This window comes from Eriocheir sinensis, chromosome 70 (genome assembly GCF_024679095.1).
Source record: "Eriocheir sinensis breed Jianghai 21 chromosome 70, ASM2467909v1, whole genome shotgun sequence".
NCBI classification, from domain to species: Eukaryota; Metazoa; Arthropoda; class Malacostraca; order Decapoda; family Varunidae; genus Eriocheir; species Eriocheir sinensis.
The window spans coordinates 7,248,058-7,259,603 of record NC_066578.1 but is presented as its reverse complement, the minus strand read 5'-3'; positions in this window follow the sequence as shown (position 1 = coordinate 7,259,603).

Below are 11,546 nucleotides of genomic sequence, written 5' to 3'. Positions count from 1 at the left end.
ACCTATAGTCTTCCAAATATGTCGAGGCTGGTCTGGCGTAGGCTCCTGCGGGTCCTTTCCTCCCCTCTGCTCTGCCGCACAGTCCCAACACCTATCTCTTCCTCTCATATGTAAGCTATAGGTAACATTTGAGAGGAAAAAATAGGTGTTGGGACTGTGCGGCAGAGCAGAGGGGAGAAATGGACCCACGGGAGCCAGCGCCAAAACGGACTCGACAATTTGGTTTCACTACAGGACTAGAGGTGAACAAGGAAGGGATAGGTGGTGAAAACAGGGAAAGTCAGGGAAGGGAGGGCAAGGAGGATGTCAGGTATGATCATAAAAAAAATAGAAAAAAATATAGGCTATTATTGGTAACAGTGGCTGACAAATATGATGTGGGTAGGAGTCTGTGGAGAGGGATGGCTGTATCATATTGTCTATGGATCAAGTAACTACAAAGAAGGGAATATTTTACCCCTGGAAAAGGTACAGCCAGGTGGAGATTCCTAAGAGCACAGTGGTGTAGGGTGTAAGGAGAGATATGGGATATATCACTTTCAGGGGCAGAATAGTGAAAGGCAAACTGTGATTCCCCAAGAAGATTAGAAATGCCAGTGAAGATGGAGAGATCGACATGAAAATTGAAGAGTTCAGGGAGGATAGAAAGAACTACAGGAACACAAGACAAAATCCACCTTGAGGAAAGAGAAAAATTGCTCATAATGGGAAAACTACATATATAAAAGGATTGAATTCACCTCCCTCAAAACCATAAATCCACAATTAGTTAGTATCTTATAGCAGCCACTGGCATGAATAAATGGATGATATATATAGAGAGAATGGAAAAATAAGGGTCTTCTATGAATGATTTGCCTTTTAATAAGCTTGGCCTTTATGTATAAACTGCTAATAATAGATAAAAGGGCCAAAAAGGAACAATGGCTTCATCTTCAGTGTTTTTGAGGGCTGGAAAAACAATGGTAGTCTTCAGAGGTTACGCAGAGATCAGGGAGGAGGCTGTAGGACTGTTGCATAATTGAAACAAGACCAACATTGTTATCTCGGTAAAGAATTGCTGTGTATCATAATTTAAAGGCTGCAAAACTGAGGCACTTGTTAATAAGGGATAAAGGGAGGCCATGGAATATATCTCTCTCAATATGAATACTCTCAAACTGGTGCAAGGATCGGCCTATACTGTAAAGGCTATGGTTAGATTATCTTTGAATATTTTGTGAATCAGTGACTGGTTTGGTGATTGCTAGATATAGAAGGGCCAGACCATCAAGGAGATAAGAAGTATAGGAGTAGCTAGGCCTCTGTAGATAGCCATAGCTGTTGTCTCATAATTCCATAGACAAAGGTAAAGTGCCCAGTATATGGATTAAGGTGACCATTGCTACTTTATAGACAAGACTCCAAAATTTAGAATACTCTTCATTTGTTATCAATGTGTTTAGGTAGTATATAGTGTTGTCATGTCCAGGAAGATGAATTAGTGGAAAAATAGGAAGAAGAGTTATAAAGTAAGTTAGAATTATCGTTATCTCTTTTATTATGTTCACCATGAAGCTGGGGGCATGTGCTGTTAGCTGCGCGTGGCCTCGGTGCTCATCTCCGTACCACTGACCCTTGAGGCTGTGGTCGATGACAATTAATATGAATGAGTGAAATGTCAGAAATGTAATAATCACATTTTGAAAATCCCTCTGAAAATGAACGATAGAGAACATGCAGTGAACAGGGAGCAATGAACTCTGTTACAGCCGTTGGTGGAGGCTGCAGGGAAAATACTTACAAGTGGGGAGAAAAGTACTTTACAGGAAATCAATCAAAGTGATAATCTTTAATATGAATTCAATTAGTGTCCGCCTGCCAAAAGGATGATTTCGTAAAAGTAGAAGTAAAAATAAGAAGAGTGGAGCAACGCAGCTGAAAGAGAAAGTGTTAAAAACCAGAAGAGAGGCTCAAGAGGAGGCTGCTCTATATGGAGGTATAGTAGGCGGTGCAGGTCACGAGAAGAAGAGGAGGAGGAGTGGCGGTGTCAGCGGCTGTGGCTCGGCGTCCGCGGCCACGTCAGGCCAGGCGGGAGACGCCCGCCGCCACGTCACGGCCCTACGCCCGCCAACCCGCGGCCCACGGCGCCCGACACCCGTGACCTGACGGGCCCAGAGGCCTGGCCAGGGCAATGCACGCTGGGGGGAGGAATGGAGGCCGATAGGCATGCAGAGTTGTACCATTTTAAGGTTCATCAACACACACACACACACACAGACACACACATATATATATATATATATATATATATATATATATATATATATATATATATATATATATTTATATTTATATATATACATATATCCTCAGCGGCGTCACAGACGCTAGCTGTCAGGCGATAAAGTTTCCATCAATCGCTTGGGAAATCATCAGTTTTGGTTCTCTTTCAAAGAAATGTCTTCAGTATTGTCCCTGGAGGCAAAAATAAAACTCTGAGAATCTTTGGAGAAATATTGCTTGCATTTTGGCGTCGATATATTCTGAAATAAAGTTAAATGGCCTCAAAGTTAGTCTGTAGCCCTATAAACGGGCTTTTTAGGCGTTCATGAACAATTTCATTGCGGGACACCTTTAATTCATGACCTACAGATACTCCATCAAATATGTAGTCCTCAGGACAGTGCTTGGGTCGCCCCGCGGGGCAGCAATAATTCCCTCCCCGCCCCGGCGGCGGCGTGTGGCAAGGGGCGCGTGGCGGCAGCGGCGGCGGAGCGTTGGCCGCCGCACTACCACGCACGGCACGCCGGGGACAACACTCGTTACGCCTCACACAGGGTGAGTTTCACTTCCTTTTCTTATTCTGTTACTATGTACGTTGTACCGTAAGGATGGCCTGCAGCCTGCGCCCCAGTGTGTGCAGGGTGGCGGCCTGCGGTGCTCCCATAGCCGTGTTTTGTGCTGGGTGGCAGCTTGGCAGCACGGGACGTGAGGTGGGGGTTTAAATATTAATTCAGCCCGGCGGGGGTTCACAGCAGCGGTGCCTGGGCAGGGTCAGCGAGGCAGGGGCTGGGCCGTGAGGCAGCATCGTGCACCCTCGTGTGCCCGCTGTGCTTGCCTCGGCCAGGCGCGGAGAAAGCTGCGGCCTGAACTGTATCACGGCGGGGGACAGTCACTGCACTGGGGCCCACTGTTGGCAGCAGTGCTCACACAGACCCTAATACTTGGTGGTGGTGCTGGAAGAGGGGCCTGAAGCTTCTTAATCTATCATTTAGTTGTACTCGTTAATGACTATTACCACTAGTAATTGAGGGTGAGAAAACACATTGTTTTGGGGACTATCAGTTGGGCTGGTCCACTCAGGGGTTTAGATAGGTTGGGGTGTTCAGCAACACTTGCTGGTGGTGGTTGGGTCCTGGCCACGCAGGGATGCTCACTCAGTAGTTTCCAAGGAAAGAGAGACTGGTAACTGGTATTATTTTAGGGTTTGGCAGTTTACCCAGCAGGGCAAAGGTGTAGTTTAGCTTTGTCAACTCGGTATACCATATACACTTTCATATCACAGTTAACGGCAAAAATACATGTCCTTTAATCATAACATGAAGGCATACACAGCTAGAAACTAACCTAAATTAACCTAACAGCTGCGCTGTGGAGCACAACTGCCACCCTGACTGTCTCTTACGTATCATTGACACTGGCATGGTTGTTAAGTTGGCTTCATTTAGGTTAGTTTTGGTTTCTAACAATGTGTGCCTTCATGTTATGGTTTAAGGGCATGTACTTTTGCCCCTGACCATACTAATTATAAAGGTGTAAATGATACACCTTAAATAATCAACTAAATATTAAATAACCTAACTACCCCTGCAGATTAATTATAATGAAGGTGTGATGCAGTGTTATTCCTGCCAAAGGTACATGGGAGATGTGTTCATGCCCTTCCTGTATCCCTGAAGTAATTCCACATTACTGTCTAGTTAATGATTCTTCAGTGATGACTAGTGTACCATGAGCCATTAGTTTATCTTTATCCTCACATTGTACTAAAGCTTCTACTCGAGCCCATCACTGTGCTATCCAAATCCCTTGGGCAAGAGTTAACCAGCATCATTCTTTCATTCTATATAATTTTTTTTGTCCTTGATCTGGTTACTTTCCTGTTCAAAAAAGTATAAAATAGACATTGATATCCTTAAGAATTCACCTCTCCTAAAAGTTCAATTCAGAAGACATTTACATTAATGAAAATGAGTGCCTAAGATTAGAATGTATCTTAATTAAATAGTTTTACGTAGTGTGAGAAGAGGAAATGGTAATATTATTATTTTTATTGTTATTAGGCATTATTGGTAGTATCATCACTTTTTATTATGTATGTTTATTCTTTATCATTATTGCTATCACTAATATTGCTAAACATGGAACAGTATTAAAACTAAATGGTATTATTATTATTATTGTTGTTTTTATTATTTAGTATTAACATCATTATTGTTACATTAATGTTTATTCTTCATCACTCTTACTGTTAAGTGAACATGCTTCAGCAGTATTAATAAATATATTTTTTGAACCTTCAGATACTAAAAGAAACAAAATGGCCAAGTCAAGGAAAGTTCCTGCAAGCTACTTCAAGGTGGTTCACCCGCTGCTGATGCTCCCCACACTGCTGCTCGCTGCCCTCGCCCTGGTCAGTCCCGGGTCTTGCTCACTGTACACTCACTCACCGTAACACTGTACTTAACTTATTACAGGAAGGCAGGATGCTTGAGATACACTTAACCTTAAAAACTCTGATATTCTGCAAGCTTAATTTTTAGCTTTGAAATACTTTTAAGATCACTTCATCATCATAGCTAACTTATTTACAAGATCATATTGACAGTTTTATATCACTATATCTATCTGTCTGTATATCATCAGCCTGTATCATTCCACTGCACACAATAGGCCTCTTCCAAGTGTTTCCTGTCATTTCCGTCCTGCATTCTCTCCTCGTTCAGCGTCCTTATTTTCCCTAATAGGGTTGGACAGGCTATTCCTTTTCATCCAGGCCTTCTTCAGTCTTCCATTTCTGTCCTGTGGTTTAGGTTGGTATTCTCAGACACTTCCACCTCCCACATCAAATATTTTCAAAGGCCAAAAAGGAGATCAATCGGGCCCTAATGAATGTGTCTTTAGTTTCATGGTACAGATGAAACATCAAACTACCACCAGGGTCATTAAACTACTTCTGGGAATGCCAAAAACTCCTATGAAACCCTTGTCTAATATGTGTACATGGGTGCCGAAGTGTTTAAGAATATGTCCCTTAGTTTCCAATTTTGATGTAAGTGTTCTGTAAGCTTTTTAATTCCATCTCACATCTACTTAACAGCCTCTCCTTGGGTCTTTTGCATCAGTTACTTTCCAGTCTATCTCTTTTTGTCCATCTGCTGTCCTCTCTCTCATACATATATTAATCATTGCTACTTCTTGATTTTAATTGCCTTTATCATGTCAGCTATTTTGGTCTGTTCCGTTATCCATTTGCAGCTTTACTTGTCTATTATAGAAATTCCCAGCATCAGTCTCTTCTCTTTTTAGGCACTTTTCAATTTCCTGTCCACAGACTTGGTCCGTGTCCATGTCTCTGACCCGTATGGCTTTTAAGCATAATGGTAGTGAGAGACTCATTACCTTACCTTCCTTTTTGAACACTCCTGCTCAGGCTTGTACATCTTTTTATTTCCTATTCTAGTGATTTTTTTAACCAGCTCAGTATTGTACCTCTTTATTTCTTGTTCTAGTGAAGGATTTGTTTGTATCAGTTTGTCTATCTATTCCCCTTCCACTTTGCATGTGGTCACCTTATAATTTTTTTTCCTTCCATACTGGTCATGTCTGCTCTCACTCCCATAATCCCACTCATTACAGATTCAAAATGCTTCTTCCATTATGTTTTTTCTCATTCCTTCTAGCAAGCAGCCATTTTCCGTCTCAGCCGTATCCATCTCCCCTCATGAATACAGCTGCCCTACATTCATCTGAACTCCCATAACAAGTCACTTCTGTTCTCCCCACATTCTCATTATTCAAAAATTCAGAATATATCTTATCTCTGTATCTCCTTATCAGGGACAAGGTAATCATAATTCACTGTAACTAAGCACAGTTGCACATAATTTTGTGTACCATAATTGATTATGTATGTTTCAGAACATGTAATCATAATTGTTATTACTTTTATAATTATAATGATTGCTTTACATTTACAAGGCTGTTGATCAGTTATTTGTGAGGAATAGGGATTTGTTTAGGTGTACAAATATTCATAAGGTAGATAATACTTTATTTCAGTAGTTACATATACATGATGTCATATAAAGACAAAATAGGGTGATTGGTCATGGCTTGGAAGAGTCCCTATTACATGTCTCAGAAGTGTGAGTTTATGAACAGTCTGATCATGTCTACATTTCCACAGGCCTATATAGATGTGCAACCCTTTCTATTCCAGTACAGTAGAGGATTGACGATGCTAATTTATTAATGATTATTTACCATGAGACTGTGAATATGGGACATTCGATTCCACCTCAACATTATCTATTTAGATTGAATCAGAATTACCTCTTATTGATGAGATATTCTGAGATACCCCTTGAGACAGTGTAGCAAGTCAGGCACTAATAGGTACAGCAGAATGTATGACATGTAGTGTGTTGGAATGAATAAGGACTGGACAGTGTTTCAGCCATAGAATAGGAGACTGGCCAGCTTGATCACAAATGCCAAGAGCTGTGCAAAATTGAAATTAATGTTGATATAATAGTGTTTTTTTTGTGCCATAGGTATTGACAGGATCTTGAAGAACTTGAACCTCACAAAAAACTTATTGTATCAGCATCTATTTGAATTTTTTTGGTAACAACATAGCACCTGTGATGAAGGTTGTCAAATTCTCCTATTCTATGGCTCTGGGGACAAGGTAGATAAATATGGAGGTAGGACAACATTCAGATTCTATAAATTACAACTAAGTAAACACAAGCAATCATTGAGCAGAAATGATAACTTTATTTTTATTGTGGTGTGAAGGAATTACTTGTATTTTTCATGATATGCTAAGTTTATCATTTAAGGCTTCAAACTTCATACCAATCCTGCATCGGGTGAGGCATTGACTGGTGTTTTTCTCTTCCAGGTGACTTACTTTGATCACAAGTACATCTCTGCACAGTACTTCGGTCCCGTGGTAGCTGGCTATGCTGAGCTTGTAGCCACCAAGTACAAGCTTTACTTAAAGCTGGGGTAAGCATGGTTGTAGGGTGTATATGTTGCTCTCTATCTCTCATGTTTGTGTTTATGTAGGTACAGTAATAGTTTGCTAATCTAGTTACCAATAGTATGTCAATCCTGATTCTTATCATTTCTTGGATTATTTTTATATTTTCTTGGCCATAGATAATCCGGCATACTCAGTGCTCAGTTTTCCCCTTGGGTGTGAGGTGTTAGCTTGATTCTAAGTTCAACCTAAGCTCACTGTCTACAGCTGGGTGTGGGGCAGGTGGGAGGGAAAGGAGGGTTGGAGGAAGGAACAAAGGAGAGATGATGATAGAGAGAGGAGGTTAGAATGTGGGAGGGAGGAAAGGATTGTGGAGCATCTTTATATAATTGTGACAAAGGTGTTTGAAGGACAGCTTAGGTGAATGAAGTAACCTACCTTACCAAAGACAGTATTGGGGCTGGACCTTCAGCTAAGTGGGTGTATATGAAGGTCAAGTTGGGGCTATACGCTAAGCTGTGTGTGGCCTTGGTGTTCATCTCTGTCTTGTTGGGTTGTGATGCTATATGACCTTGATGTTCACCATGAAATATTTCACCAACCGGTCAGTCAGTCGTTGGCCCTTGAGTCTGTGATGGGTTAGAACTCATTAGCCCGGGCAACAAGGCAAGGATGACATTCAGGTTACCACAATTTGCGTTTCCAGGTGGTTGGTGATATTATTGACCAGACCTAAAGGGAAGAGTAACAGCTGGGTGGACTGGGCATGAGTCCCCCACACAGCACTATTAGAGCTTCATTGGCTCATCTCTTTCCGACTTCTGCATGTTAAATCCACAAAATGCTGCTTCTCATGCGGTTTTATTGATATTTTCATCCTGCACGACCCTAACCATCCCATGGCTTCACTGCCCAACCTTCCACCATCTCATCATTATGGAAGAGTTAACTATGGCTATCTGTCTTAAAAACTATGACATAATAATACTGTATACTTTCCCACCAAGACATACTTTAGTAGAGGAGGACTGTTTTGTTTTAAGTAAGAGAAAATAATAAGTGAAGCAGCTTTGATATGTGATCAGTTGGTTACCATCACATTCCTGGCAAGTCCACTGTCACTTGCAAATAAACTCTTTCTGTAGTTGTTATCAGCATGTGAAATACTCAAAGACTCTCATCATCTTCAGTACATTGTTGTGTATGCTGCAACAATGTTCAGTTGCAGCAGCCAGTTCAGAGAAACTACCCTTATCACAAATATGGTGATACTGTGATTCTCTGGAGTGCTGCTACAACTCAACATTGTTGCAGCATACAAAACTATGTACTGAAGCTGATGATTGTCTCTGAACGTTTCATGTTCTCATTACAACCAGAGAAGGTTAGCTTTGTTGTCAATGTAGACATGCTGGTAATGTGACGGCAACAAGCAGCTCATCAAGCATCAAAGGTGCCTTACTTGTCGATATCCCTTACTCTTTGCAAAAACATGTCCTTGAGTAAGTCATAAGAAAGTATATAGTGTTTAAATATCAGGCCATTGTTTTGAAGACAATGAACCATGGTTAACTTGTGCACAGGGATGAGTCGAGTGGAATGTTGCGCCGTGCAGCTGTTGCATGGTTGTGGGCAAGTTAATAAAGTTCAGAAGAGCAGATACAATGAAAATGTCAGTATACCTTACCATGAAAAGTGGCATTGTTGTGGAATTTAAGGGGTAGAAGGCATTCAGTAAAAAGAAGGGGAGTTGATTAAGCTTCAATAGAGGTGTGTGGGTGACTGAGCACCCAACTGTTGCTCCCTTTCGGACTGGACGATAAATAGGTACCTGGGGAAGGTAAACTGTGGCAACCTGAAAGTTACCCTTGCCCTGTGTCCCAAGGTAGTGGGTTCTTATCTACCCCAGGCTCAAGGGATACTGAGACAAATAAGCACCAATGCCATGAGCAACTTGGCGTATTCCCCAAACTTTACCTTCATACAAGCTTACTTAACTGAAGGCTCAGCCATAAAATATTATATATATATATATATATATATATATATATATATATATATATATATATATATATATATATATATATATATATATATATATATATATATATATATATATATATATATATATATATATATATATATATATATTAATACAGTTAATACATAGGCCTAAGACTACCCACATGCTGTCCACAATTACCTGCACCATGACCAAAACATCCTTTTTTTTCTTTTCCGAAAAAAGTGTTTTTTCCCACCCTGACTGTTGTGTAGAATATTTACATTGGTGACATTCTACTTTTTTGACTTCAGGATGCTGGTGATAGCTGCACTGCACCTATTGGAAGCACTGGTAGCTGTGTACAAGTGCCAGAAGCTGAGGCTGAACCTGACGCCCACGGTGGGATGGGCGTTTCAAACTGTGCTCTTCGGAATCTTCTCTCTCAGGATGCTCCTTTGGCCCCAGAAGCCGGCACCACAGCAGCAGCAACAGCAACAGTCCAAAGCTAATAATGCTGGAAAGCAAAACAAGCAGCAGGGAAAGAGTGGGAAAGCTGCAAAGTCTAAAAAAGAGAAATAAAAACAGTTGTTGAGTGCTGGTTTGATTTTTTTGTTACTCCTTTTTGTGCAACTGCATGAGGTTACTAAGAAACTATAATGAAATAAGACTGGGGAGATCGTTTTTGTGTTTGCTCCTGTGGGTTCTTTCCTCCCCTCCGCTCTGCACGTAGTCCCAACACTTATATGTTACCTGTGGCTAACATATGAGAGGAAAATACAGGTGTTAGTCCTGAGCGGCGGGGAGGAAAGGACCCACGGGAGCAAACGCAAAAATGATCTTGCCAATCTGGTTTCACTAATACACTAGTTGTATGTTTGATCCCCATAAATCTTTATAAGTGATGCAGCAATACTCTTTCTGATCACCAATAGCAAGATCATGATTTTTGGTGCCAGCTTAGGTGTGATGTAAATGTTAGTGCTAAAACTGCAATATTACAATGTGTGTGCATGTAGGGGAAGTATACAGCTTTTCCTTTAAGAAGAGAGTGAGGCACGGCTGTGTCCTTGCCCCATCACTTAAGTGAATGAACTGAAAACTATGGACCAAAGCAAGTCATTGTGGAGCATCCATTGGCAATACCAGGGTCGCTGATCTTGATTTTGCTGATGATGCAGTAATCTTTGCAAGTTACTGGAGATTTTGGTGATGGCTCTCAAGGCACTGCACAAGGAGGTGAAGTCCTTGGGACTTCAGGTCTCCTGGACCAAGGTACAGGTGTTTGGAGACTTACTAAATGATACGGTAGTCTGTTTACATGACTGGCGAGGCCGTAGAAATCTTGGAAAATTTCACATATCTTGGCAGCATAGAGCAGAGCACAATGACAGGTAATTCCAAAATGTCTAACAGGAGACTGGCTTAACCCACAGTGTTATGGACTCCTATGGTGTGCACATAACACCTCTGGCTGAGCCATTCCACTAAGATTTCTTGATGAGACCTGCCACTGTCCTGCTCTGTTCACTGTACTACACTACAAAGGTATGTGAAAGTTTCCTAGACCTCCATGTCCCCGCCAATACATGAACAGATTGTGCTGTTGCATCCGATGAGTGACATAAAAGACCGAAGAATTTGAAACAACTGACTTTAGTCCAACACAAATATGGTCAGTTATGGTGGGGCCCGAACCTCTTCGTAGCACTGCTGCACCACCCAAAGCTCATCACGCTCCTTTATGTCATCTACATAGTATTTGAAATTGTGTATCAAATATTCTCTTTACATTAAATAAGATTTGTCAGCACTAAGGCCAGGGAACTCCCCGAGCTGACCCTGTCCAAACTAACTTCATAGCTGAGTCAGACTATAATTATTTTTCTTCCCTTATTATCTTATTTATCTCCTTTCTGACTCTTCCCTCAACTCCAGCTGTATGGAGTGGTGGTGGGTGGTGATCACTGACCTGCCGACTGGCAAGGCACAATGATTGCAGTGGTGAAGACCTGCACCCTGGGGCAGTGCTGTTTACTTTAGTGATGGCACTGTTGATCCTACCCAGGGCATGACAGGAATGATGGCAGTCATGGTTACTGTCCTGGAAGACACTCAACCACTGCTCCACTGCAGAGTGAGCTGGTGGTGATCCAGCATGCTGTGAAGGACGCCCGGCACTGGTGGGAGGACACAGTGGTCATACATGTAGACAAAGGTAGCTCTGCAGGCTCTTCAGCAGCCTCAGGCAATGAACAACATGCACCTCATCACCTCCCTCCTTGCCCATGG